Below are 25,156 nucleotides of genomic sequence, written 5' to 3' on the forward strand. Positions count from 1 at the left end.
AAAACATTTAACACTTTGCTCTAGAATGGGGCTGGTACTTGGGCAATGGTGTGGGCGCCCAGGCAGAAGCAGCACCCACTCCTGCTCCAGTACAATTGCCTGCTGCGCCCCAGGGTGCAGGACAGTCCCCCCAGAGGTGTCTGTAGCATATGTCTGTAGCATATATCATGCAAGAAATACGTGGGTACAACAGGCTTTGAAGCTGATATTCTAGAAGCTGGGAACACCTAAGATGAAATTTCTAAAATGAATTTCCCATCGATGCGTTTTACATCTGCTTGTTGCGAGCCGTGTTCTGCAGGAGTGGCATGGGAGGTTTGCGACGGTTGCTGCTCCATCTGCCGCCAGGCCGAGCGAGCTTTGCAGCCCCAACGCCGTGAAGGCAGAAGTGCAGGTGGCTTCCCAAAACGTCCTGGGTCAAACTCCAGGCGCCTGACAGAAAAACCATGGAGCCAGCCAAGGAGCAGCGTGGGGGCACTGCTGCGACCGACCAGCCCTGGGCATGGCGCTGCAGCCCCCGTGTGCCCTGCGTTACACCGCGGTTGAGCGATGCAGTGCTGTGTGTGGTGAGACAGCCGTTCTGCCTTCACCTTCAGGAGCAGCGTTTGTGTGGAGCTTTTCCATCCCCCAGAAAAAAAAGAAAAAAAATTATTGTTATTATTATATTTACAACTACTTGTGTTGCAAGTGCCTCACAGGTGTTTTAATTCTAAGGCTTTAATCTTAGCCTTCAGATCCATTTAATTTGCCGGTGTTTTGATTTGTAGTAGCAGACATAAATGAGATTATCTGTCCCTCGAGATAAACTGTCAAAGACGAACGCTGAAGAGTTGGGCTTTAAAACCACTTTAGCACACTGTTGCTGTGAGCCCTGGCATGGAGCCGCAGATGAGCACAGATCGGCGTAAGGTTTACATCACCCCCTCAGAGCAGGGACAGAGCAGGGCACAGGACAGGGTTTTTTGGAAAAAAAATGTTGAAAGTTTGTCTGTTATTTTTTAATAGAAAGCTATTTTGTTGGGGAAAAAGGAGCCTAGTTCTGGCTTCTCACTCTACCTGTAGGAAACAAACAGCCTGAAGACAGCTACGCTTCTTTTGTCTTGCATAAGACAGATGTCCCAAGGGCCTCTACCAGGCAAGTTTATTTTCAGGTTACACATTTATTTTATTTTATTCCTGTAAATTAAACAATGTTTTACGTAGCCTGGGTTATTTATTTGCTATTTCTGGTTCTTTTACTTGTGATTATTATTTCTTCATTTTTTTAATTTTTATGTTTGCATCTTCCTTCTTTTCTTATCTACTGCCTGCCCCAGAGGCTCATTGCTGCTTTGGCAACATGTTAACGTGTTTAGGAATGATAAGACATCTAATTAATAGTTTAATTAACAGTACAAGGTCCTAATAGCTTATTAAAGGAAAAATCATTCAGAAAATTATTTTTCTTGTCTTGCGTTGGTACACTATAATTTATGAGAAAATGATAAAATGGTTTTGAATGGTGTTCAGACTTTTAGTAAGGAAAGTGGCACTGGATTCCAGATTTCATGGGGGATTTTGCACTACTAATTCTATTATTTTTTCTTGTTTGAAAACAATTTAACAGATTAACAGAAGCAATTCTGAAGGAACAATGTTGCTCTGGCGTGGCTGGCAGAAGTCTGATGATTCTGAGAGAGGAATTAAGTAAAACTGCCCTCCCTACTGTGGCATATAAACAAATCCAGGGGGAAGTAAACTTGCTCTGTAAGAGGTTGAAGTGTCAGAGCTGTGGCAGCGTGGAGCCCACGGCTCTCCCCGGCCCTTGCAACCTTCTCCACAAATATGCATTAAAAGTGATTATTTGTACCTGAAGGACTCCTTGGCTTACCATCCCCAGAGGAGTTTAGGAAAACCTGAAATCCCTGAGGACCCTCCTGCTTTCCCAGCAAGAAGCTCAGCACGAAGCCCGGCTCCAAGGCCCTGGCAGACGGCAGGCACACCGAAGGGAACCAGGCTGCGCCGCTGCAGCTCGGATTCCAGAGGCCACGGTGTTTTTCCTCTGACCCACACAAAGATTTCTTTCTAAATTTATCTCGCCGTTCATCGGCAGTCCCACTTAGCAGCAGATTACGAGGCCGGGCAGGCCGGGCCAATTCAAACGAGGGCAGGGGAGCCCGAAGAGCCCACGGCCCAGGCGGCAGCGGGTGCTGCAGGAGGCTGGGTGGGAACGCGGGGGCTCGCTGCGTGCACCCAAATGCCAGGATCCCGGAGCCTGGTTTGTTCTCCCCTCTGGCCTGGCTCTGCTGGGGAATTTCCACTGGGCTGTGGCAGGAGCTGAGGGACCCTCATGTGCTTCCACATGAATCGCCAGGCATGAAGCAGTGCTTGGCTCTGGCCGCACATGTTGGCAGGGGGCTGTGCAGCACCCACGCAGCTGAGCATCCCTCACTCCCCTCGCTCCACACCTGCATGGGACAGACCCCAGATGCTTTGCAGCAGCCCGGGGGACCACCAAGACTGCAGTTCTGTGCTGTTCTGTACCCTGGTGCTGAGCATGCAGCGTGGTGTAACCCATCCTGTCATGAATGCGTGGGTGCCAATGCTGGCCGCACGCTTTGCAGGCAGAACTGCAGCCCTACATGGGGAGTTTGCTCTGTGTTTGGAATCACAGAGGGAAATTATGCAGTTACAAGGATAGCATAATTGAGAGAATGCTTGACTAGCGCAATTTTCTTATGTGCCTGTCAGCAAATCACTTAATCTGTGCTGTGCCAAGTTTCCCATCCGTTAAATGGGGAATGATTATCCCCCTGCTTCCTAGGAGGGAGCGCAAATAATACCCACTAATGACTGTGGAGGTACTGGAAGGTGGCCACGGAGACGCGCAGTGACACACGGAGTAGCTGCAGAACTGGAGAGAGCGAGCAGCATTTCAAAACCAACCTTCAGAAACGGATTCCTCCTCCTGCTGCTTTTTTTTTTTTTTTTTTTTTTTTATGTATTTATTAAAGAAGATCCCAAAATAGGTTCGCCTCTCCTGCTCCGGATTTTTAAAGCTTTCTCAGGCATTCCTGGGCCAGGACACCCCGGGTCCTATGTGCAAGAATAGGAAAATGCAGCCGAGAAGAAGCACCCCGGGCAGCAAGGAGCTCTGCCTCCGCCCGTCCGACGGCCCCCCCGGCCCCCCCATCGGCCGGGCCCGGAGAGGGGGGGGGCGATGCCCGCCGCCTCCCGGGAGCTGCAGGCAGCTCGGGGTCACCTTGGCCGCATCGAGCCGGGGGGGGGCCACCGTGGGCCGCCGCCTCCTCCGCTCGGGAGCCTCGGGGGGGGCCCCGCTGCCGCCCCCCCGCCTCCGCTCCTGCTCCGGCTGCATCCGGCCCGGCCAGGGGCAGCCGCTGCAGGCCCCCCCCCCCCCCCCCGGAGACGTGGGGATGCTGCGAGCAGCCAGGCAGGTACCGGGGGGGCACTGGGGGGACGTGGGGGGGATGCAGGGGGACACACGACGGGGAATGGGGCTGCGTGGGGAGCGACTGCGGCTCGGCACATCCCAGGAGCATCCCTGGCGTGCACGTCCCACGCACATCCAGTCCCATCCCATCCCCTGCACGTCCCGTCCCATCCAATAACAACAATAATAACGATAATAATATATAAGAATAATAGATATACATAATATATATAAGAATAACAGATATGCATAAGAATAATAAATATATATAAGAATAATTAAAAAGCTAATTATCTTGCATTTAATATAATAATAACAATATATAAGAATAATAGATATACATAATATATATAAGAATAATAAATATGCATAGGAATAATAAATATATGTAATAATAATAATAATAGAAGCTAATTCTGTTGCATTTAAACACGTGGATCCGCACAGATAAAGTCTTTGGCAACTCTGCCCAGGCTCACTCCTTCCTAGCGGATAAGTGGGAACGTCCATCCAGGGCTAAATGGGAGCAGGAGGTGGGCTTTAAGGGGTCTCTCGCTTATTTCTGCTTTAACAGAAGACCACGGAGGTTGAAAGTGGCTGCTTTGCAGCTTCGTGCTTTCTCTGCTTTTCTATTTAGGGATAATTGTTCCATAAAGCATTGTAAGTTCTAGGCAATGGGTTGTTATGTTCTTGTTCTTTTTTTTTTTTTTTCCTCTCAGAATGTATGATGTCGTTTCTGTTTGTAGACTCTTTTAATAGCGAGGTGGCAGAGACAAACTTTATTCAATAAAGTTGCCTTTCCCTTGGGCAGCTTTAGCCCAGATAAACAGGCTTTAAAGTCCCGGTTTAGCCTCGGACTAGGACTGTTTACCATTCATCATTGTTAGTTAATTGCTGTTTGGTTAAACATTTAGTTTGGATTAAGTTCTTTTATGCTTTTTCTTACAAAATAATAAATAAAGGTGTGCTTAGTAACATGATAAAAGGCTTTCTAGAAGGCTTTTTAAAGATACTCTGCAATAGAAAAGCTTCATGAAGTTATTTTCTATATTTTTCTTACTTGTAGTTTGCTGTGGTATCATTTGCAATTAGCCTAGCTAAAGCAGCAGGGATATTTGATTCCTGCCTACCTTTTCTTCTAAAGTTATACCAAGCTGCATTTCTCACATTATTGCATTGTGTTTCTAGAGTTTTCATTACCAGTTTCATTCCTCATTCAGAAAAGAAAAAAAAAATACAGCTTGCATCATTGTTTAAATCCACAAAATCGAACTTGTGGTCTGCAAATTGACCTGCTCTATAGAAGAGGACAGTGCAACAGGACGGTTTTGAGAAAGGCGCTGAGAATGAACAGCACTTAGCACCCTTAGCGGCAGCACGCCTGCTTTTCCACCCCTTTCATCCCAGTGGAGGTTTTAATGAGCAGCAAGGATGAGGATCAGTTTTAGGGTTAATTCTCAAGGCAGCCCTTTGTTTGCAGGTTCCCAGAAGATCTGGATCCCTGCCCTGCAGAGGTGGATGGCAGCAGAAGCTGGCTGGATTTTTGTTGGACGTGGCTCCGGAGCAGAGCCCAGCCGCCGTTCAAGCTCGCGGGGTTGCTGCCTGAGACCACACCGTGCAGGCTGAGCGAGTGGATCAGCGAGTGGATCAGGTCCGGGAGAGACAGAAATGAGCAGAAATCCCCCACTGCAGAGGCTGCTTCTGCAGGAGCTCGGTGCCCCATGGAAAGGTCTGAGCTTCACAGTGCCTTTTTTGGTACAATGCTGCCAACTCCCGTGTTCTGCTGCAGTGACCCGATCGTTATATAAACAAGGGTTTAATTTTGGAACTTTAATATTTAAGAGGCTTAAGTTTCTTTTGCTCAGACTTATTTTCATGCACTGCCCATCTGACAAAACACTTCTTACCTACATTGTCAGTTGCTAACAAAGTATTCTGCAGCTGTGTTCACGGTCCTTTTGAGCAAATATTTTACTGGAGATAATTCCTTGCCTTAGTGTCGCTGTCAGACTGGAGCAGGGCTTAGAGGACTGCATGGCCCTGGCTGGCCCTTCTGAGTTCTCAGCCTGACTACCTCCTTTGAAAAACAAAAGGCAAGTAACATGGAAGGGTGTGCTGGTGCTAAGAGCAGCAAAGGCTGACACGGATGGTTGCCTATAAAAATATTACCCTTACAAACCAGCGTCCTTTGGAGTATAACCACAGGACTCCATCCTGAGATGGGACCTCTACTAGAAGCAACTTGTGTAACTCATATGCACCAGCTCCTGCAAGGAGAGGGGCTGGAGCAGCATTGATCCCCTCTTGCTGTCTTCTGCAGATAGGTAGTTTGCTTTTTTCTGTGCTCTGTAAACATTCAGTTTAGCGATGGTAACACAAATGTCTCTCTGGTGGGACAGAAGCTCAGCTCATCACATGCTGTCAGAGACGAAGATGTAGTTTCTCATCTGCTGTCCTGCTGCAGGTGTGCTACCAGCTCTCCAGCCTTGACTGTTCTGTTCTAAAGCCAGCAAAGAAACTAGAGGAACAGGGAACAACTTAAAAGTGCTTTGAAGGAAGGAGTTACCATGGAAATGGAAGCCAGGTATTTTTTTCACATTCTATTAGAAGGCAATAGGTCTTTCTCAAACAAACTTATGTGCCCTCCATAACATGACTTCTGTCTCTCTTTGCAATGGTTCAAAGTTGTAAGGCATCTGCGTGTTGGTTTTAGGGGTCTCCATCAATGCCTTCATCTCTAGTCATTGAACGACTAAATGTGCAGCGCTGAAGCTCACTGACACACTAACCCTGGACTACTCAAAGTAGCTCCTTTCAAATACCAGTTACCTAAGCGTGATAGATTTCCCTACCTCGTGGTCTCTGTGAAATGGGTTTACAGAAGGAAGCTTTTGTTCTTTGTTCTGTAGGAATTGCACTAGTTTTCTGGAAAAGAAATATCTGCCTTTAAAGCAGGACTTCACATTTCTATTACAGTCCTATACTTTCTTACCTTTCATGGGGTGGCCTTTCCACAGCATACCAGTCGCATTGACGGAAAGAAAGTACAACTTGCACCCTTTAAAATGTTTTAATGGTGCTGGCTACGCTGGGCTGTGAAATGAGTAAGACCTGGGGCTGGATGCAACACAAAGCTTCTCTCTGGTGTGTTTATCCAGCGTCTTGCAGTTTCACGGTGCCCTGTGACCATGGACTGTCACGCTGCCTGCTCAGTACAGTTCGTCACGTAAACGGAATGATGCAAAGGCAAGAGTTAGCCCTGCCCTGCTGGGGCTGCACGAATCTATCATGCCAAGAGCCTGCCTTTCCCCTGCCTGGCAGGGAGCACCTCGGGAAGCCGGCAGGCACAGCAGTTATCTACCTGTCTACCGTCATCCCCACATCCTGCATCAGCTGTCCCTGAATTTCCAGTGTAACAGCATTGCCACCACTTGGAAGCCTTCAGTCAGAGGTGCATTTTTAACCTATCACTCTGAGACTTTCTATAAATTCTGAAGTCAATCAGTTCATTTTTTCCCCAGCCCACTGCCTATCGTGAGATCCTTCCTAGTAAAGGAAGTCCCTGTTTTATTGTGAATGAGCCTCGCTGGTTTTGTATCATCTCCATATGTTGCCAGCTCATTTTCCACACCCTGAACACTCAAGTGACTTTCAGCATCCTAGCTCTGTGTTAATGCACACTCCAGCACCCAGCATTTCAGTTTTCCCCTGTGCCCAGGGTCCGGTCCAGGCAGCAGATTGTCCTCCAGAGCCGGCCGCAGGCCACAGTCAGCTCTCATCTTGGACGACCTCATTTTAACCTCCCCGTTTCGAGGCAGCAGTGGCATTATATAACCTAGATTTCAGCGGGTTTGCCAGTGAGGCTGTGCAGAAACAAATGCGCACTCGCAGGAGTCGGGGCGAAAACAGGCGCCTTCTGCTGCTGCCCTTGCCCGCGTCCCTCCTCCCAGCTGCTGGAGGAAGCCTCCATCTCCCAGCTCCAGCACGGCAGCCGCAGGTCTCCAGGCTGACATTGCAGAAAGCATTTGCTGCATCTCGGGGAGGGCAGTGCTAAGGAGGGAGGCTCTTAGCAGCTGAAAAGCAAACCCTCGGGGAGCCCAGGGCTCCCACAGGTAGTCCTGTTGAAAGAGCGTGTGTCAGAGGGAAGGCTGAGACTTAGGACTCGCTCATTCTTGGCTCGTTGATGTGCACCTCTGATGGCCTTATTTTCACCTGTCATATTCAAGCTGTTTCCCTATATTCCCCTTCAGCATCTCCCTCTTCTCACCCAAGGCTTATTACTGATGGAAACAGGGTATGCTAAATGCCAGAAGACAGTTTCCCGCACAAGCTTCCATTTCACAGACTCCTTGACTTCTTATAAATACCCTGGACCTTTTACCCTGCTGTAGATTTACCTCTTTGAAAGCTAAATGTCCTACAGATGTGGGCAGTAAAGTGAGACAGTGTTTTCAAAAGGAGAAAAGCTCTGTTACTAGGCTGTGGTCGTTTGGGGACTGTAGGAAAATGATCAAAACAGAGCAGCAAAGTTAATGCAGATGCAGTTGTTAGAGTCACAGCTCCCCTCGCTGCCCCGAAGCATGCAGAATTTCCTTGTGTCCTTGCACTGAGAGGCAGAATTACCACCATATGCCGACATGCCACTCTTGTGTGCCTCATCCTGCACACTGTTTCCCCTGGCTTTGCTTGCTTTGGCTGCCAGTCCTTCGGAGTTAATAGCCTGGACTGGGTGCCCATCGCATCTCCTGGGCAGCTCTGCTCGTGTGTAGGTGATGCTCGACAGCTCATTTACACCAGCCTTTGCTTTTCTGTGCAATTCTTTGCCTCAGAGATGAAACTAACCCCTCTAGTACTGTTGTGCAACAGAGAAATGAGTATGGAAATTATGTTTATATGCTTACAAAAGAATATAGTTGTGTTTTCTGTCCTCCTTCTTGAGTAAGGTGAAATACTCAAAATGAATTGGAATTTGAGTCTTGGTGCGTCAGTGCAAGCAGGACAGTTGCAGTCCCTGACTGCTTAGAAATGACTTTTCTTCTAATATTAGTACCGAGTTAGAATCCACTCAATAATAATTTTAGAATCCATTTTCTTTTAATTATTTAAGACGTGTGTGTGTGTGTGTCTTCCCTTTATCTTGGTTTTAAAGACTTTATGAGGAAAACTTTTTGGGTCTCTCTCCGGTTTTGACATTGCTTTTTACCTTCCCAGTGCTGCTGATTTTGTGTACAATGCAGCAGGCTTGCACACGTCCTTCTTTTCCCCCTTAGTGCTTTTAGGCCATATTGTAAAATCTTGTAAAAACTTCCCAATGATTTAGGTCTCAGGAAATCTGGAGGCCTTTTCCTCTTTGAGGAATACCAGTTGTTAGGATCGAGCCGATCCTCAGCACCTCCAGAGCAGTGGCATTATGAAATCCCTCGGGACAGCCTAAATGATGGAGGCATCTGGGCTCTCCCTGGCTGGGTGAGATGGCTCCATGTAGGCAGAGGGTCAGGACAGGCAACTTTCTTCCTGTTGAACCAAATGCTGTTGCTTGAAAAATATTTTCTGAGAATGGGCAGCAAGGGACCTGACGCTGTTTTATAACGTGCTCGGCGGGAGGTTGCTTCCAGGTGTTACTTAATTCTTTCCTTTTACGTGCTCCATGGCAAAACCAGACGAGCTGTACTGGCCGTGAGTTTCCTCTCTTCTGGAGCTGTTGCTGGGGCTGGCGTATGTGTTTGTGTCCCATCCCCTCTGACACACCTTGCTCTCGTTGCCGAGTAACTAATCATATTGCTGAGAGCCAGTATTGTGCCTGAACCGCTCTGGCATTCCTACTCTTCCTCTTCCTTCTCCCCACCTCCCACTCTGCCTTCGCTGGGATTGTGTTGAAATGGCAAAGGCGAGCTCCCGTTCTGCCCAGCCTCAGTCACCTCGGATGCGCCGGTGAACGGAGCGTGCCCAGCGGTGGGCTTTGAGATGTGGTTGCGACAAACAGGGCTAATGTACACCTCTGTGAGATAATTCGGGTTACCATGGTTACGTGTGGAAAATAGGGCTGTGGGTGAACCCAGGCTAGCGGCGCACAAAGCGCACCTTGCGCCGTGGCGAGCCCTCGCCTCACGGCACACTGAGGTGACGGAGGCCGAGCGGCGGCCATCTTCTGGCCTGCAGCCTGTGGCAACTCCCCCAGGCTTCCCGGCCCATATCAGCCTGTATTGAGGAGCTGGGCCAGGGCCAAGTGACCCCCTGTGGGCTCCCAAGTGACCCCCAGGTGGCTCCCTGGCCTCCATATGCAGTGTGTGGACCTGAGCAGGAAGGTCCGTGCTGCAGCACTGAGGTCTGTATGACGAGAGACGGGGTCCAAGTCTGCTGGAAATGTTCGAAACCACAACATGCAGAGCAGAGGGGAATGTTTGCTATTGCTGGGGGAAAACAGCAAGCTCACCTATCACCTCACCTTCCTCCAAAATAGAGTTCCTTCAGCTGAACTCCGAAGCCCTCATAAACTATCAGCCCATAGGCATATGTCAGTCCTCAGCATTGTAGCAAGCTTCGCAACCTAGGACAGAAACCCCAGGACCAATACAGTATCCAGAAATGGCTTTACTGGTGCAGAAAGACAGTGTTTTTGTGAGTACTGATATGAGATGTGTGCTCGAGGCAAAGCAGATGGCTTCAGCTGGACTCGGGAGAGCTCGAGGTGATGCTGTGCAGAAAATGGTCCCCACCTTCCCTGGAGGGACAGAGCTGACACAACCCACGAGATCTGCCAGACCCACAAGTGATGCAATGCTTCTGGCAGCCCTGAGCGCACCTGGAACACAATCATCTCAACGACTTGGTGCAAACCTTCCGGTTGGAGAAAAAAACCATCAAACAAAGGGGCAAATTAAGCCTGGAGTGAGTTACAGTTTAAAAAAAAAAAAAAAAAAAAGTGTAAAGTTCCTATACCAAGCAGAGCTTTTACTGACAGAAGGTTTTGGAAACTCCATTAAATCACTTTGGGACTCTGCTATTTATCTTTCACAGTAACCTGCTCAGAGAATGCGGCAGTGGATGGCAGCACAAAAGCCTCACAAGGCGAGTTTCTGCCAGGCTGGTTTCGGTGTGTTAAAGTGCACCGAGCTATTGCTGACTTCCAAAGAGAGAAACTGCACAGCACAGGTATAAATGAAAAGGAGGTAAAGGCCTGCTAGAAATACTACTCTTGTCTTTTTGAAGTATTAAATGCCTCCTTTTCCTGTCCCGGTTGTGAGGAACACAAAGTGACAGCGTGGGAAAAAAATTAAAAAGTGGTGGCCTATGTCCAGCACAGCCAACAGGCAAATAAATTGTGTTCATGCTATTAATCTCTTAATAACACGGTTGATCTTTGGTGTGTGGTTCAAAATACTTGTTTAAAAAAGTCTTTAAAGTTCATATACTTGTTACAATATATTCTTAATGCTTTATTTTTTGGGGGAGAAATAGCATTAGAGGCTGGCTCAGAGGCTTAAACCCAGTCCTTGCTGGCCCATTGGTGCTGGCGCTGCCAGCGGGCTGAGCGCTCATCCTCGGCTGTGCTTTCCCCTTTAAAGTAGTAAAATGACACAGTCCTGTATGGGCTGAGAAGGGGCTGGTTTGTTTTTTGTTTTTTTAAAAAGAAAAATAGTTGGCAGGAACATGAGCAAAGCTGAAAGTGTTTTCATCTGTTTTGTTTTGTAATGTTTAATGTTTTTTTTTTTTTTTCTACTTTACGAATTATCCAAACCACTCAAAGCAAAGGTATCCCGTTCTGGAAAGGGAAAAAAAATCTACAGTCGGACTGATATGACTAAACAGAATTGGTCAAATAGGAATAACGAAAATGTATTGAAAAACACAGTATCTATTTTTTCTTAGGAAGAAAAAATTAGAAAGTTCAACTTCTAGTCAAGATTGGTTTGCAAAACAGTTCTGGGCTGGGAAAAATAACCAGCTTTTGCATAAAAATATTTTTTGTGATTTATTTTTATTTTGTTAATGTAATTTGGATTTTAGAACTTAATTGTGGTATCCAAATGAATCTTGTTGTCTAAGTGCAAAGTACCCATCCTAACTTTTAAACTGTTGTGCACCCTTATTTTAAGAAAGGCTGCAGAAGACAACTGACCAAAAAGACAATTTAGAAGCAGATTTTTAAAAATGTGTTGGTAGTTTGGGGAGAAAACAGATGGGGAATGAGTCTCTTCTTGCTTCCTCTTTTTAACCAATATTTTTAAGAGATAATACCTTATAATTACTTATTTTTAGAAGCGGTGAGAAGCCTCAGCCAGGACCCAGGGGCCAGAGTGGCTCGGTGCTGTACAAGCAAAGACAGTTTATCACCAGCCAAATAATTTACAATCCCAGTTTCAAGGACAAGACAACAGGAAGCTACAAAACTCGGACAGGACTTGCCAGCACCAGAACCAACATGAAAGGCAAAAACACCCTGGTTAGTGATGGTGAGGGTTTATTCAGCTGAGCTGAATGAAACCACTTTGAATATCGCAATATCATTCCAGGCAGGGGCTGGCATATTCAGTGAGAGGAGCCCTCATGTCCGTGGGTCACTATGGCACCACCAGGCTGCTTTTCACTCGAGCTGCCTTTCTGCTTGGGTATTCTGCAAAGCACGGGCAGGAGGCGGAGGTCTCGCCTCAGGTGAGGGAAAGTGATGCTGAGAAAGCTGCCTAGGGATGTCCTTAATCAAAGGTTCCCCCCCCCCCCCCCTTTTTTTTTCCCAATCAGAAATTATTGCTTTGTCATGAAGGTTGGTGAAACTTTTAATGGGAGATTTTCTTGTATCCAGGGTGTAGCTTCAGCGAGTTGGGAGGAGGCAGCAGGACTGACAGCCCTGGGCTGCAGAACAGCCAAAAATTGCTACAAGGGCAGCCAGGATATGGCAGACCTAAGGCACATGGCCATCTTGTGTGGAAATCAAACCAGGGACGTGCAGATGAATTTCTGTCAACCCAGGTGTGCAGCCCTAAGCCCAGCGGTACAGCCGTTCTGGAGTGGCTCTTTCCCATTCAATGTGAAAAAGCAGCACTGAATCCCAGATCTTCACTTCAGTGGGGAAATGAATGCCAAAAATGTAAAATGAAATCTCTCAAATCTGTTAAGAAAAATAATATTTACCAATGCTCAAAATGAGGGAGGTTTTCCCAGGCAGACGCCTGCCTCCTCCCCCACCAGAATTTCTCTATGCCCCGGTGCCGCCTGCCCAGCCGACCTCAGCGTGGTGCTGACAGCGCTCGGATCCTGCCTGCTTTGATGGCTGCGTCCTAAAATTTGTCAGGACTTGCTTTATTTTTTCTATGGCATCCAAACAAGCTCAGTTAGGTGCTTTAAATGGAATCCTTGGTGTTTCCCCTGTCGTTGTGGGAGCTTTGTTTCTCAGTTATGTAAATCCTAGATACTGAAGAAATGTTTGAGGAAGTTTTCCCTGGTTCTAGTGGCCCAGAAGGGCTTTCAGTTGCTGGCTGTTTGTCGCAACAGAGGCGGTATGTGCAGACCCTAATGCATCCCTCCTGCTCACCTAGTGATTACTGCATTAAGTCCCGGTTTCTGATAAAACTAAGTAATTGTAGCTGAAGCAATATGTTTTCTGGCTAAATATTTAAACTGGATATTTAATAGACATCCTTCAGGGTGGAAAAATAGTTGTTTTCCGTAATTTCATTGGCTTTATGTGAGAAAAGAACTACGGTTCTTTGGAAAGCAGAGTCTTAAATATGTGTATTTTTATCTAAATATTTTGTAATTCTGCCTATGAGGTAGTAGGTCGGCTCTCTATATGACTGCTGTCATAAATAAACAAGCAGGGATTTACTGACATTCCTCTGGAGTCCTATGGGATGCACTGGCACCAGGGACCCTCCTCGGGGCTTTAACCACGCCGTGCAACCCGTTCCAGGACCGTAATCCTCGGGGGGCTGCGGGCAGCACAAGAAGCCTGCAAGCAGGCTATGAATTTTTACATTTTCAACCCAAAACCCACACGTTACCTGACCCTGTTTTCCAGCGGTTTGCTTTGGCTGTTTCTCCTGCTTTTGCCAACTGCGGAGAGCCGGATTTCCACGGCAGGAGGCTGAGGCCAGACCGTGTCAGCCTGTCCCGAGCCGGGGCAGCCCGAGGTGGCTGAGGAGGGGGCTGCCACTGCCACCTGCTGCCGCCGGAGGACGGCACCCGGCTGGAGCACGGCACGACCCGGCAGCGTGCGACCCCAGCCCCTTGCCTGCCGCAGCGGGCTCTGACCCCCCCGTCCATTCACAGCCTCGTGTCCCCATGTGAAACGGGAAACCTTGAAAAAGTAGAAGTGTGGCTGTAATTAGGATTAATCTATTTTTAGCAAGCTGTCTGGTGCCCTGTCCATGCTCCAGCTGCGATGTTTAATTCTGCCCAGCTTAACTTTCTGCAGTTGCACCCAGGACTGATACAAAAGAAATCTTTTAAATTGGAGTTTGTGGGGTTTTGTTGTTGTTTTTTGTTGTTGTTTTGTCTTGGTTTTGGTTGGGTATGGTGTTTTTTACAAAATAGCTTTTTTTTTTTTTTTTTTTTTCCATGTACAATAGCTGGGAAAACCCAGCACTAAAGCAACACAAAGATTGCTGCATAAAAACAGTTGTACAACTTTTACTATCATTATTATTCATTTTACTATGTAGTTTGGAAACCTAGTCATAGATCAGGAATGTGTTGTACCCAGAGCTGCACAAACAGCACGAAAGGAAAATTGCCTCTTACAAACTATATTGAGTAAAAACATGTAGTGGTATCGCCACAATTTGTCCTGAACAGCACCGGGACACGATGTTAAAGGTGTGTGTGAGCAGCCAGCCCAGCACCTGGTCATTTACCAGTCCTGTATTTAAATATCTGCCGTTCATGTGTTTAACCATTTATATTGTATTTGTAAAGGGAACTTTAAGTGAGATTAGCGGTTAGGAAAACACAATGAAACACAGCTGGATCGAGATCACTCGATTCCTCCGCCCCGCCACCCCTTCCCCAGTAATGTTTGGCTTTTGCAAATATTCGTGAACCACCAAGAGACGGAGCCCGGGCACAGGGCTGCGACCTGGGGGGGCCACGCAAGGCTACGGCCGGGCTGCCCCTTGGGTGGGCTCGTGCTGGGCACCGTCATCTGCTGGGGCAGGAACGGCCCCCGTGAGCAGGAGGATGCCCTCCTCGGTCAGAAATGGGCACCTCAGCAAAATGCTGCTCTCTCCCCCCGCCGAAAATACAGCGTTCAGCCCAGGGGCATGCTCTGCTTTGCGTGTACGGGTGGGGGGTAATTTCCTCTCCCCCCCCGCCTGTCCCCCCACCATGCATTTTGGTGACTCACGCAGCTTCAAAGTGCTGAGCGTGGAGAATGGCTATTTCTGGGCTTCCACCGCAATCCCTGCTACCTCCAACTGTGCTGTCAGCGCACCTCAGCCATGCACAGCACCCCCGCGGGCTCTATTCTTAGCAGCTAATAGCTGAAATAATTACTTTTGTCTCAGCGCTGTTGGCTCCTTCGCTCTGGAACTGAGCACAACCTGCAGCTCGGGGAGCCTGCCCGCTCGCCCCTGCCCGGACCTCGGCAGCCTCCCTTCCCTTCCAAGGCAGCGAGCAGAGCTGGCATCTGAGGATGCCAAATTCCTTGAACCCAGCTTCAGTGTGGGGCGTACGCTCTGCTTGGAAGCAGCTTGTATGTTAACGTGGTGCCACCCCTACGAAAAAGGAGCTCGGTTCTTCCAGCTGGGATTTTCTTAGACTTCGTAGGGAAAATGCCAGGACTGCAGCTTTCCAGAGGGACGGCCAGGTTTTTCACCTGCAGGTTTCCATTTCGGTGCCTGCTTTTTGTGTGGGCTGGATTGCTACAGAGCATGCAAGTATTTTATGCAAATCTGACTACTCAACACCAGTACATCCCTGACGGTTGTTGGGAACTAATCCACACCTCTCGTTTTTGATCTCAGTGCCAGCTATTCCAGCTCCTTCCCCTGGGCCACCCCCAGGGGACTGCGAGCACCCACCCCACCAGCTGAACAGCCCCCGCAGCAGGGGGAGAGCAGAGGGAACTTGTGAGCAGTCAGCTGTGCGCACCTGAGTAGGTCAGAATCAAGTTCAAAACTGTTCCAGAAAGGGGTTTTATTGTCATTTTTATGCCTGCTCGTTCTTCCTCCTGCTGGCAGGGACCACAGCGAGAATATCAGCCTGTGCATGTGCTGGGCTGGCAAAGAAGTGTGTTAGAGTGAGGGTGTTTGAGCCAGTCAAAGCGAGGAGTTACTGAAACTACTGCTGAAGCCATTTTTCTGGCATTACTAACGAAACTTGTCTGGATAACAATAAACCTTTCAGGAAAAAAACACACACTGAACCTAAATGTTTGTTGTGACTCACTAACTTTTCTATTATTGTCACAGCAGAAGACGCACTGTACATGTATAGAATATTCCCTCGTGAATTTTGGTGGCTGTGTTAGCAGACGTCCTTGTTTGGGAGCTGCAAGCCACCAGCTTCCCAAAATCCTGCAAGTCTCGGGGCTCACTGGGACAGCACCGCAGGACCACGACTTGTCTGTCTGTGTCTATGAACGTGTGAGAATAGCTTGAAGGCTTCTAAGATGTATTTCTGCTTTTCTTCGAAAAATGAAAGAAGTACCTCCTCTAAATAATTGTTTCCTACCAATTTCCTCCAAAAGCCACACTGTTCCGGCAGCTCCTCTTTCAGATGGCGGTTAAGCCTCGCTAATTGACTGGGGGCCTTCTGGGCAATAAGGACTATAATTAAGCAAGAGGCACAGCTTGAGTAAAATCTGGGAGCAAAGAACTCCTGAATTTCTGTATCAGCTTTCACCCCGATTCCACGTACAATCTGGGTCAAATTATTAAACCTTTACTTAATTCAGCCTTCCCATATGCAAAATTGTATTGATTTTAAATAAGCAAACATTAAAAACTTGCCAGTTTCCCTAGGCTAACAACTAACATTCCTTCTTTATTTGCAGTTAACTTAGAGAATTGTTTTACTACAGCAAAGAATTAAGTAGTTTTGTTGTTGCTGATGGTTTTAAGGCTGATTTACAACATTCAGATTAAAAGAATTTTAAAAATGAATCACCCTCTGGTTGGTGAAGGTTAGGGGAAGCAATCCCAGCAGGTGGGCTACCGTGGTATTGTTTATGTGGGTACTTCTTGAATCAAGCTGGCTGGGAATTCTGTGCTGAAATAGACTTTTGTTTGAAAGCTTCATCTTGCTGAGGGTTTAGCATTTTGAGAGGAAGCAGCAGCTTTGACAAATTTCACATTTTGAAAAAGAGCTTTTGAAGTAGCCAGGATCCCGTGTAGGCACTTGAAAAACACGCCAGTTTGCTTTCTGTACATGTGGTTGGTAAACCGAAGACCTTTGTGCTAAGTGTTACTACTCAGTAAATTTGGCATTTACCTGTCCATATTTGCCTGATTCTTTGCGTCATCATCTTCTAACCAGCTGCTCCCCAGGGTGACATGCCGAGATGTCATTTACATGGAGATTGAGGTCGTTATACAGATTTACAGCTGCGCAGACTTGCAATGTCTTGGGCAGGAATTCGTTTGGCATTGCCGAGGCCTTTGGCTTATTTGATCTCAGCCTTTTAGTTAAACAGGAACATGCCCTGATTTTAACAATCGCAGTTTCCTGTAGTCAGGAGGAAGGTGTGGCTGATGGCATTTAAACTGGAGCCGGAGCCAAGACGTCGCCAGCAGGAAGCCGAAAGGGCTGCGTAGTACCACTAGGGCTTCATTTGTCATTAAAAACACCAAGGACCTTCCTCTGTAGACATCCAGCATTATTTTATCACCCACAATACCACAAGGCATTAGATGACATTCGTGAGCGTTAGATTTTCGTAACTCCAGACTTGGTATGTTATCCCTATTAAGGTCATTGTAGCATGACGGCAGAAAATAACACGGTAGGTGCCAGAGAACTGAGGATGCAATTTTACGTACTGTTTGGCATACAAGCAATGGCAAGCCTGCACTTCTCTGTTCGCTGATAAATTGCTTCCTGACCCTTTCATGCTGCTGAGGTCCCCACACACCCACCCCGCTTTAGAATGGACACTGACACAACCATGTGCACGGCGAGACTCTTCTCCCCTGCCTCCCATCGCTGCCATGGACTATTTCCATCTCCCAGGCCTGCTTGCTAACCTGGGACTTTGCTTATTTTTTTTCCTACAAAACCAAAGTTCTGCCTCCTGCTTGGGGGAGGGGAAGAAAAGAAAGGAAACAGGGAAAAAGAAAAAAAAAAAAAAAGCAGTAACAAAATACATACACAGGTTCCACTTAAACCAGGAGCATCGATTTCTACCACGGAATCGTAGTTTGTATTTCATCTCTTTGCTTACTTCAGCTCAGAGACAATGCCAAATTCTAACCAAAGGTTAACAAATTCAACTATGTGAGAAGATGACTTTATTTTTCTGGGCCTCACTATTCTGTTCCGACTGATGAAGCTTTCCAGTATGTTCTGTTTCTTTAGTTACGTACCTGAGTGCTTCCCAGGGCAGCGTGGCTTTGATTCTTCTTGGGAGCTTAAGTGCTGCCATAAAGTAAATACTTATGATCAGGTAAAGACAGAAATGTTCCGTGGCTGGTAATTTCCAAACAAAAGTAAACCATAAAATAAACAATGCCTTTCCCCTGAAAACAACCAAAAATACACCGTTTTAAATAAATCAAAGCTCCATTTTACTTTCTTAATACACCACGGGACTGACAGAGTCGCTGTGCGCTGAAAGCACCAGTCGAGTGTCCCACTTCCGAGGCTCCTCGTCTTTCATCTCGCTGCCAGCGCAGCACACGACCGCCTTCAGCGCTTCGCTGGGCCCCGCAGGTCCAGCTGGGTGGCTGCTGTCCTGTCTGCACAGCGCCGGCACAGCACCGCCCTGCTGTAAAGCAGCAGCACGCCGATGGGGCACATGGGGAATGTGGAAAATCCACTCTGATGCCGCGTGATGGTTGAGCTTCTGAGATAACCGAGGGGTAACTGAAACCAGCAGGCTGCGTAATATCACCCAAACCCTGGCCTACTTTAGAGCACCACTGCCGAGTGACTCATTTAAGTAGCCATAGCACTCTTACAATTTTACCTTCGTTAACTGAAATAGTTAATGCTTGCAGCTTTGGCTACACAACATGTATGTGAGGCTTGAAGTCCCATGTGCTTGATTGCATAAGAAACCCTGTCTTGTGGCATTTAGTTGATCAAGCACTACTTCTCTTGGTCACATGGAGGCTTGATTTCCTCTTGCATCAGACAGAACAAACCGTTTCCATTTCTTATATTGGTGTCTGACTGCTCAATGCACAAGTGGCAGCCTCTTCACCCCCACTAAGAGCCTGCGCTGCTCTCCCACATCCCTAGCTCATTCGATTTTTTTTTTCTTTTTGGTAGAATCGTATCTGAGAAACCAGGAGCTTGCAATTCTCCTCATTTGTGTCTGTGTGTAACAGGTGTCATTTTCAGTGTAGTACAGACAAATCCCAAAATAGCTCAGGCTCTTCAGACGCTGTGAAGAGAAAAAAGAGTGGTTACTTCAGCTTCGGTTGTAGTGAAAAACCCAAAGCTCCCAGCCAGCTCTGGAGTCCAGAATTAAAATGGCAGATGCGTCTGTGTAGTAGTGATCTCTCTCCTGATTCTGTGTCTCTCAAATGGACTGCTGGCTCTCTCGCTCTGTTGTACATGCAGGCTGACGCATGAACTCCCTCGTACAGTGCCGGCTTTCCATTAGCTGCGCTTTGATTCCCAGATGCTCCATCTACCACTGATCCTCCTCCACATTTTCCGGTTTCGAGGCTCCAGGCCTGGAGAGCACTGCTTCCTCTGCCTAGCGCTGAAGTTGCCCGCGCTGGATTGATGCGAGGGACTGCCCTGCGGGGCGCGGGCAGGCAGAGGGGCCTCGGCGGCATCGTTTGTGTGCCTGCCTCTGCCTGCTGCGCTGAAATACGGAGCTGCTTGTGAACTTTCTGTGGCAGAGATGATTGGATCCTGGCGACTCCCGGAACGCAGCTATTAGATCCCCTGCCTACAGTGAGCACTTTGAATCTGTGTGTGTGATAACACTTATTAATACCGTTCAGATTAAGAGGAGCCTATACCTTTCCTGCACTTTCAGTACCTTATCTTACACAGTGCATCTGCCCAGCGGCTGAACCACATTCTGATCAATGTCTTGTGGCCAGCAGAGCAGGGGCATGTGGATCCCACAGCAGTTTCACGCTTTTAGGTCCAGAAGAGAGTGTGCTGGTGTGAGCGGCTCCTTTTAAGTCGCGTTGTGCTACCAGGTAACTGCCGGCCGAGTATCTGCAGGATGTGGGCCTAGATCACTTTATTTTAGGAAGTCGGGCAGTGGGTCCTGTCACCAAAACAGTTAATTGAAAAGCACTAACTCTCTACTGGAACGTGTGTGTGTGTGTGTGTGTGTTTTTGTTTTTTGGAGCCAAGAAGATTTGCTTTGGTTTTTTTAAAGCAGAAACCACCACAAAGTTGGCTGTGGTTTCAGCTGCGCTTGTTCGAGATTTGTACTGCTGACTACCAATCCTAAAAGAGTTAACCTAGCGAGCGTGACTCAGAAACAGAGAAGGAGATGCGAGGCTGAGAGGCTCGGAAGGCAGCACAGAAGCAGAGGTGAGGAACATAATAATTACCAAAAAAAGGTGCAGAGTCCAGGAGCGACGCTCCCCTCGGTGTGCCTGGCCCTGGCACTGCTGGCACGGGCTCCCTGGAAGGCTGCAGTTCCGCTGTTATAACACAGGGAGCAGGCTGGAGAATTTAGAGCTGCGTCACAGAGCTCAGCGAGAGAGCGAGAGAGCAAGCTCCGTCGATAGGTCTACCAGCAACAGCCCTGCTGCAGCAAGAGGGGAGAGAGGCAGCCAGAGAGGGAGAAAGGGCTCAAGAAAGAGAAGTAACACCAACACCAGGGACTGGGCTCCTGTCACCATCCGGTGTCATTTAGAAAGCATATTTGGGCTCGGTTGGCGTAGGAGGCTTCGCCCGTTGACGATGCTGGAGACCCGGCGCGCTTAATCCCACGGGGAGGGAGAGTGGGCAGACACCGAAAGGGTTAACGGAAAGGAAATTTCTGGAACCTTCTATTCTGCGGCGCTACACAGCAAGCGGAGGGGCTGAAGACTGCGCAGATGGTGCACGGGCAGAGCTCTTCGGTCCGGTTCGTCTTTCCCACGTACGTACCCTTTGATCAGGATGGGGCTTGAGCTGCATCTACGTTTTGTGATTGTTTGCAGGGTGTCCCCTTCCCCCCTCGTCCCTAAGTTCGGATCCCAAAGTGCCTTTATTATTATTTTGGCTGGGTACGATTGCTCTGCTCTGCGTCAGAGCTGATTTCTCAATGGAACGACGGCACAGGTTGTACTAACGCCACTCTTGCCGGCATTGCTGTAATGCAGAGGAGGGAAGTAGTCGTGGGGGAGCGATGACAACTTTGCAAAGACTGCTGCTTTCGTGTGTTGTTCGGGCTTTTTATTCCCTCCCGTCTCCCCGAGGGCTGGCGTGTCGGCGAGGATTTGGCGGAGGGGTTAACAGCCGCCCTGCGTTTCAGAGCTCGGAGCTTTGTCACTGCGTAGTTCGCCAAGTGGGGAGCGGTGACGCAGTGATCATTGCAGGGCACGCCGGGCGGCTTTTCAAAGCACCGGGGGGACAGGTACGCGCTGCCTTCCAGACGCTTCCACGCCAGCTGAAAGGGGTTAAGGATGAGTCGAGACGGGAAGCCAGCGTTTGGGGATTAAATGTCATCATTTTGGCGTTGGGAAGTTGTTTACCTTGCTCTCGCCGTGTCTCCGTGCTGGCAGCCGGCCAGCTCCCATGTGATAGTCTTCCCTGTACTGCTGCATCATTAACCGGGGGCCGGGGCCGGCTCCCCATTGGCCGGGGGAGGGCTCTCGGCCCCAAGGCGCCGCGCCATTGGCGGAGGAGGCGCTGGCAGGTGAAAAGCCCTCGCGGATTGGCCGAGGGCTGGGTGTCAAATCTGAACGTTGGCTGCGCTCGCCGCGAGCGCTGCTGCCGGCCGTCGGCTGCGGGTAGGGTGCGGGCAGGGCTGAGGGTAGGGGTGAGGGTAGGGTGCGGGCAGGGGTGCGGGTAGGGCTGAGGTCAGGGCTGAGGGTAGGGTGCGGGTAGGGGTGAGGGTAGGGGTGCGGGTAGGGTGCGGGCAGGGGTGCCGGCAGGGCTGAGGGTAGGGGTGAGGGTAGGGGTGCGGGTAGGGGTGCCGGCAGGGCTGAGGGTAGGGGTGAGGGTAGGGGTGAGGGTAGGGGTGAGGGTAGGGGTGCGGGCAGGGTGCGGGCAGGGCTGAGGGTAGGGGTGAGGGTAGGGGTGCGGGCAGGGTGCGGGCAGGGGTGAGGGTAGGGGTGCGGGCAGGGCTGAGGGTAGGGGTGCGGGTAGGGTGCCAGCAGGGGTGCCGGCAGGGGTGAGGGTAGGGTGCGGGCAGGGGTGCGGGCAGGGGTGCGGGCAGGGGTGCGGGCAGGGGTGCGGGCAGGGGTGAGAGCAGGGGTGCGGGCAGGGCTGAGGGCAGGGGTGCGGGCAGGGCTGAGGGCAGGGGTGCGGGCAGGGGTGAGGGTAGGGGTGCGGGCAGGGGTGCGGGTAATAGGTCCGGGTAATAGGTCCGGGTACGGGTATAGGTACAGGTATGGGTGCAGGTATAGGTGTGGGTATGGGTCTGGGTACGGGTATGGGCACTGGTATAGGTGCGGGTATAGGTGCGGGTACAGGTGCGGGTATGGGTGCAGGTATAGGTGCGGGTGCGGGTATAGGTCCAGGTGCAGGTATAGGTGCAGGTATAGGTGTGGGTACGGGTGCGGGTATAGGTCCAGGTGCAGGTATAGGTGCGGGTATGAGTGCAGGTATGGGGCCGGGCATGGAGCCCTGCCCGCCCACACGACCTGTGTCACCCCGTGCCGGTGCGGTTTCACTTTGCTGCGCGGCTGTGGCGATGACGTGTCAGAGCTGCCAAGCTCAGCCAGGGGAACTCGCTCGGGTTTGGGGCTTTTTTTTTCCTCCTTTCTCTCCTGCTTTCTCTCTTCTGTCGGTGGTAGTTGAGTGTTGGTCACGCTGTGAGCCGCTCGGGGCAGGGACCGAATGTGGCAATCGCGTGGTGGGATTAATGAAGCGGAAGAGGCTCCTGCCCGAACGCCGTCATGCCGCCCGGGTGAGAGTTTGTCGGTGTGGGCGAGGCGAGGGAGCGCTGCCGGCAGCCCCGAGCCGGGGCTCCGCAAGGTCTGCAAAAGGAAACCAGAGCGTTAGGAGGCAAGAAGGCAGGCATAAAGGAGGAGTGGGATAGGCTGGGGAAGGAGGGATAGGAGACCGCGGACAGACAGCAGCTCTGGAAAGGATGAGGAAATGAAGATGAGGAGGAGGACGTTTTTCTCTCTTAACCATTTACTATACTATTTTTTCACCTCTCTTCTTAAGTGACCAACAATGAAGATGGGCAACTGTGCCTGGAAGTTCTGAGGACACAACCAGCTTTGAGCTTGGTCCTTCTGGCCGAGGAAGTCACCCGGTTATGCAGTGGAGTGGTAACTTTGCTTTCTCATATAGCAGGGAACATTATTCCACAGCCTTTCATCGTACCAAGGCTTAAACAAGTTTAAGGCCATGGTAGCATAAGCTTTTAATCTATATTACTCACTCACTGACATCGCAAGCGTCAGGTCTGGTTGTTTAGCAACAACCACTGGGTTTAGAACCAGCTCAAACGAACTGCGTGTGTCTCGGTTACTTCAGCAGGAGCCTGTCCTCTGAACGGCAGGCGGGGACGGGAGAGAGGCCGTGCTGACACACGTACACACGCCCCGACCGAATTTTGGCTGTTATAAAGGCCGTATGCGTTGCGGTTTTATCCCCGACCGTTTCTTTGCGCAGTAACCTAGAGGGGAGGATACCATTTCCAACGGCAGTGCGGTGGCAGGAACAGGGAGGGAAGAAGAGAACAGACAGTAGGTGCCACTCCCCGGATTTTTCCTCTTTCCCATCTCTACCTTCCTTGCCTCCCCTCCTTTCCTGCCAGATTCCGTGGGGAGTTTCAGGCTCTTGCTGCAGTCGTCACAACCCCTACTGACTCAGAGCCCTCGCTGGCTGTAGCTGGCTCCCTTGGAGCATCCTCGCCTCCTGCAGCGCCAGTTCCGCAGAGCAGGGGAACAACGGGAATAGCAGCAACAGCGGTGGTCCCTGCAGCAAGACGGACAGGCAGAAAGACACACTTATACAGGAACAGTGCAAGGCAGCCGCGGAGGTCTGTGCGCACAGCCAGGAGCTGGCCTAAGAAACCATGCTTGCTTTCTCGGGAGACCGGTGGGTTAAGGGGGTCTGAGTGGACAGCCCTTTGCATTTTTGCCCATCAGGGCTGTGTGGTGGAGGGCCCCGTTAGTTTGCAAAGGTAGCGCTGCTTAACGGCATTTCTCAGTCCTTTAGACGTAGGTGCAACTGGCTGCCAGTATACTAAGGCACATGCATAATTTGAGTATCAGTGTTCGGTGTAGGGATGTGTTTATTTTTGCTCCTTTCGCTACCATCTTTTGGCCACAGTGATAGTTTAATTGTGACTACGTGCAGGCAGGAAAAGGAGACCGAGAGACGGGAGGTATTTCAATGTTAAACTTCAGCTGTAAATGTCATTACTCGGGAATTGAGGTTACTGTCAGCAGGTAAATCTGTGGGACTTGCAAGAAACAAGGCTAAGAAGGGGACATGGCATATTTCTGTAGGACAGAAGCGATTTTGTGCATGTGATACTGTATGTGAGGTCTACGTGGCTAACTGTTCCATAATGTTTTTCTGTGTATTGATTGCCTCGAAAGGACTTGGAAAAGCTGTGATTTCTTAGTCCCTCTGACACTCGTGTGTGTGATATTGTGTAAGCTGATTCATTTCTCAGTATTTTGGTTCCCTTCCTTTGTAAAGTAGGGTTTATTATATCTCCCAGCCTTGGTGCGGCATTGTGACGCAGTGATCGTTAGTGCATTGGGTCTGCTGGCAAAATACGTGCAATTTTCTTGGGAGTTTAGACTGTTCAAAGACGCAAAATTTGGTAAAGTTAAGAATTGCAAATGTTCAGGACATAAATTTAAAAGCAGTAAAGCATTACCAGCTTATTCTTCTGCGATACTGAAAGAAAGCTGTCGGAACGATGAGACAGCCATGATATCTTTCTGCACTTGTTTTGCCGATGGTCATGTTACATCTGTGACGCAGTCCGTTTTTGCTGCTCGTTCCTGTCTCTGCTCTGTGGAGTTGAGCTGATCAGGACACAGGCTAGAAGATGGTTAGAAACGTTAATTTAATACCAATGTTAAAGTTTGCAGCTGTACCTGACGTGGCAGGGATATCGGCATCCACCTATTCTACCACCCACAAACGGTGAAGGAATTCAGATGAACGCGACAGCACCCCTAGCCATTTTGTTGCACGCAGAGTAGACTCTAAGCCTGCAGTGCTGCTGCTGCTGTTAATTTCCATGTCATACAAATACAGCGTTGGGCTCTGTGTCAGGAGCTTTACTGATGCTGTGAAAAGCTTGCAGTCTATGAGGAAACATTTTTCTTTTCTTATTTGGGAAAATTCGTTAGAACGTCCAGATGCCAAGTATTGCATCCTCGCTCCTCTTACAAATCACTTCCAGACCTACTCAGAAAATTCACTGCTGCCTTGCATATTTTCTAAAACTTGTTCATGGCATTTTCTTACAGT

At 49.2% G+C, this 25,156-nt stretch overlaps 1 long non-coding RNA gene across 1 annotated transcript; it reads right to left on the reverse strand.

The window, feature by feature from the left end:
* Positions 1–22,136: 22,136 nt before the first annotated feature.
* Positions 22,137–25,156, reverse strand: LOC118255423 (uncharacterized). The gene is made up of 3 exons (XR_004780940.2): positions 24,555–25,156; positions 23,449–23,638; positions 22,137–22,686 (listed from the first exon to the last, which is right to left on the reverse strand). It is a non-coding gene; the product is annotated as an uncharacterized LOC118255423 (long non-coding RNA).

The sequence above is a fragment of the Cygnus atratus genome, chromosome 24 (genome assembly GCF_013377495.2).
Source record: "Cygnus atratus isolate AKBS03 ecotype Queensland, Australia chromosome 24, CAtr_DNAZoo_HiC_assembly, whole genome shotgun sequence".
Lineage (NCBI taxonomy): Eukaryota > Metazoa > Chordata > Aves > Anseriformes > Anatidae > Cygnus > Cygnus atratus.